The following is a 5000-nucleotide window of genomic DNA, read 5'->3' as shown; positions in this document are numbered from 1 at the left end:
TGTTTTTATTATAATAAAATCAAATTAAAAGAAGATCAGACAGAGAAAGGGATGATTTTGATTAAAGCAGGATTGCAATTGCAATGATAATAAAGAGAATACAAGAGAATAGTTGATATTGCAAGTCGTAATTTTTATAGATATGCTCTTTGTGCTTTTTTTTATATCTTCTGCTTCTCAAGACTATCAGTGCAATAAATATTATTTGATTATTATCCAAATCATTATTGTTCTTGTTACTGTTGAGTTGTTGATGATGCTATTATGATTATTATTATTATTATCATTATTATTATTATTATTATTATTATTATTATTATTATTATTATTATTATTATTATTATTATCATTACTGTTATTATTATGATTATCATTATTTGTATTATTGTTTTTTATTATTATTATTATTGTTACCATTATCATTATTATTATTATCATTAATATTATTATCATTATTATCATTATTATTATTATTATTATCATTACTATTATTATTATCATCATTATTATTGTCATCATTATTGTTATCATTATCATTATCATTATCATTTTTATTATTATTATTATTATTTTTATTATTATTATTATTACTATTATTATTATCATTATTATTATCACTACTATTATTATCATTATTATTATTATTATTATTATTACTATTACTTTTATTTTTATCATTACTATTACGATTGCCATCATCATTATTACTATCATCATTATTATCCTTATTATCGTTATCATTATTGATAGTAATATTATTATTATCCTGCTTATTATTGTTATTATTATGATTTTTATATCTTTATATTATTATGAGTCATCTTTATTAGTATTACCATCCTTATTATTACTATTATTATCACTATTATTATTATTATTACTATTATTATTATTACTGTTGATATTATTATTATCATTATCTTAAATATTATTATTATTATTATTATTATTGTAATCGTTATTATTATAATTATTATTATCATTATTATCATTATTATTCTTATTCTTATTCTTATTATTATTATTATTATTATTATTATTATTATTATTATTATTATTATTATTATTATTATCATTACTATTATCATTATTACTATTATTATTATTATTATTATTATTATTATTATTATTACTATCATCATCAACATTATTATTATCATCGCTATTACCGTTATCATTATCATTAGCATTATTATCACCAATATCCTTTTCACTAGCATTATTATGATCATCATTATTATCATCCTGATTGTTACCATTATTGTTATCATTATTAATATTATTACTATCATTTTCATTATTATCATTATCATCATCAGTATTATTATTATTATTATTATTATTATTATTATTATTATTATTATTATTACTATTATTATCAGTATCATTATTATTATTATTATTATTATTATAATTATTATTATTATTATTATCGTCATCATCATTTTCATTATTTTTATCCTTATCATTATTATTATCATTATTACTATTTTTATTGCTATTATTATTATCCTTATCATTATTATTGATGAATCTTGACAAATATAGAAAAGGTATGAATGAGAATGAATATCTTCACAATACAAGAGATGTATTTAACAGGCTTCGTCAGAAATACATGTATTTCTGACGAAGATATAATTGAAACCGGTCAAATACATCTCATTCATACCTTCTCTACAATAATGATTTATGTTATTATTTTTATTATTATTATCATTATTATTATCATTATCATTGCTGTTATCAGTATAATTATTATTATTATTTTATTATTATTATTATAATTTAATTATTATTATTATTATTATTATCATTCTTATTCTTATTCTTATTCTTATTATTATTATTATTATTATTATTATTATTATTACTATTATTATTATTATTATTATTATAAGTATTGTTATTATTATTATTAACATTATTATCATTATCATTATTATTATCATTAGTATCACTCTGAATGTCATTATTATTATTATTGTTATTATCATCAGTATAACTATTTATTTTATTATCATCAGAGTTATCGTTATAGTTATTATTATTATCATATTATCGTAATTACCATTGCAGTCATATTCTTTGTTATTATAAATATTATCATTATCATTATGGTTATTATCATTATTACTATCATTATCATTTCTATTACCTTTTTTAATTTCATTATTATCACCAATTATTACCATCATCCTTAACAATATCATTATCATTGTTAATACTATCATTAATGTTACCGTCATCATTATTATTTTTGTTGTTATCATTATTGTTATCATCGTCATCATTCTAATACACAATATCATAAGCATCCCCATTATCATTATTGTGACTATAATGGCCATTATAACCGTCAGAATTATTATCATTAGCATAATTACAACTGTCGTCCTACTGATTGTTAGCTATATCATCGTCCGTAGTAAGACCAACACCTGCGAGACTAACAATTGCATTGAAAACAAACAAGGAATGAACAAGAAAACTCAAGAAAGTAATGACTGAGTAAAGAAAGAGTAGGATAGATAAGTGATGTATGAAGAGGAAAATAAAGGTATTATATGGAGATGAAGATGAAGAACTGAATAAATATATAGATGAACAGCTGAATAAATGAGTTAGCAAATAAAATGAATGAACATATGCAGAAAGAAAGAAAAATAACAAGCAAAAAAGGAAAAACACCAAAAACATACAAGCAAAAGAAACAACCAAACAAGCAAAAGAAACAACCAAACAAACAAAATAAACAAAAACAAACAAGCCTAAGAAACAAACAAACAAAAAAAGACGAATCCACATCCAAATAAAGAGATAAAAAATGCCATCAAAAACGTGAAAGCAAACGCGGATAACTTCACAAGCAAACTCGCCCAAACAGGTTGGAAATTCCCCGCGGTAACCATTGTCTTCTAAAAGATACGCTATTGTTTACCCACTAATGGCTTTTGCATTGTGTTGTCGAACGGAAATTATCCATAACAAAGTAATTGAGAAGCCGGCCGGCATTTGTTTTGTTGGTATTTTCTCTAATGATGTTTGGGAAATTAATATGGCTTTTATAATGAAGGAAAACAAACGGGTCAGGCTCTCCTGGTCAGTCTGGAGAATGATTTCCTGAATGAGGCCGATTACGCGACTTGTAAGATTTGTGGTCGGACGGCGCGGCTCTTTTCGTTATCGCTTTGCTTGAAATATACAAAGAAAAGAAGAACCTGCTTTTGTAATAATCCTAGTCTCAAGCTATACAACTGAAGACTCGGTATGTATGTGTGTGTGTGTGTGTGTGTGTGTACATATATATATATATATATATATATATATATATATATATATATACATACAAACATATATATACACATATTTATATGTAGATGTGTGTGTGTATATATATTTATATATATATATATATATATATATATATATATATATATATATATGTATGTATGTACAGTACATATGTGTGTATTTATGCATGTACATACATACATGCATACTTATGTGTACATAAGTGTGTATGTGTTCATACTTTCTAATATAGAGTGATATAAATATAGACACAAAACTCGATCTTTCCATGTGCGTGGGCAAGCAAGCTTCTGGACGGCACATGAAGTCACTTTAATAATAGCCCGGTAAAAAAAAAATAATGTAGAGACATTTTAAAGAACTTTTCCTCCTTCGCCATTCCGTATTTCACAGCCGGTACGTTGAACCTTGGAAAATGGCTCAAGGTTCACTTGGGCCTCCAACTGATGCCTCTCAGCCTCGAATTTTGTCTCATCTGAAGGCAATAACAAGAGGGCGGACCTTTTACGTGGCCGAATTTCTTCGCTCCGTCTCTCCTTCTCATTCTCTCTCCCTCCCTTTTTCTTATTCCCTTTCCCTCCCTCTTTCTCATTCTCTCACCCTCCCTCTTTCTCATTCTCTCTCCCTCCCTCTTTCTCATTCTCTCTCCCTCCCTCTTTCTCATTCTCTCTCCCTCCCTCTTTCTCATTCTCTCTCCCTCCCTCTTTCTCTTCTTTTCAGTTTCTCTCTTTCTCTCTATCTCTCTGTCTGTCTGTCTGTCTGTCTGTCTCTCTACATATATATGTGTGTTTATGTGTATGTGTGTGTGTGTGTGTGTGTGTGTGCGTGTGTATGTGTGTGTGTGTGTGTGTGTGTGTCTCTCTCTCCCTTTTTTTTCTTTTTTTTTGCCCATCCCTATGTGTATTTTCTTCTCCATGATTCTGCCGTCTTTTTCTTCCCTCCTCTCCCTTCCTTTGACCCTTCTTTTTTCTCTTCTCTGTTCCTTTCGTTTTGTCCTATGATTCCTCTTCCTTTTTTATTTCTTCTACTTCGTTTTCCCCCTTTCTGCTTCCCCTCAGCTCCCCTCCAGAAAATGACATAGGTTCAGCCCCTTGGCAGAATGAGCAAGGACGGTCAGGAAAGACCCAGTTGGAACTCTCCCCCCCTTCTCTCTCTCTGTCTTACCCTCTCGCTTTCTCTCTCTCTCTCTTTTTCTATATATATATATACATATAAATATATATACATATATATAAATATATATATATACATATATATACATATATATATATATATATATATATATATATATATATATATATACGTATATATATATATATATATATATATATATATATATATATATATATGTATATACAGACATATATATATATATATATATATATATATATATATATATATATTTATATATATATATATATATATATATATATATATATATACATATATATACATATATGTATATATATATATATATATATATATATATATATATATATATATATATATACATACTTAAATATTTATATATATGTGTGTATCTATATATACATATATAAATACTTATATATATATATATATATATATATATATATATATATATACATATATATATACATATATAAATACTTATATATATATATATATATATATATATATATATATATATATATATATATAAATAC

Source organism: Penaeus chinensis, chromosome 4 (assembly GCF_019202785.1).
Source record: "Penaeus chinensis breed Huanghai No. 1 chromosome 4, ASM1920278v2, whole genome shotgun sequence".
Lineage (NCBI taxonomy): Eukaryota > Metazoa > Arthropoda > Malacostraca > Decapoda > Penaeidae > Penaeus > Penaeus chinensis.
Note: the sequence above shows the minus strand (reverse complement) of the source record.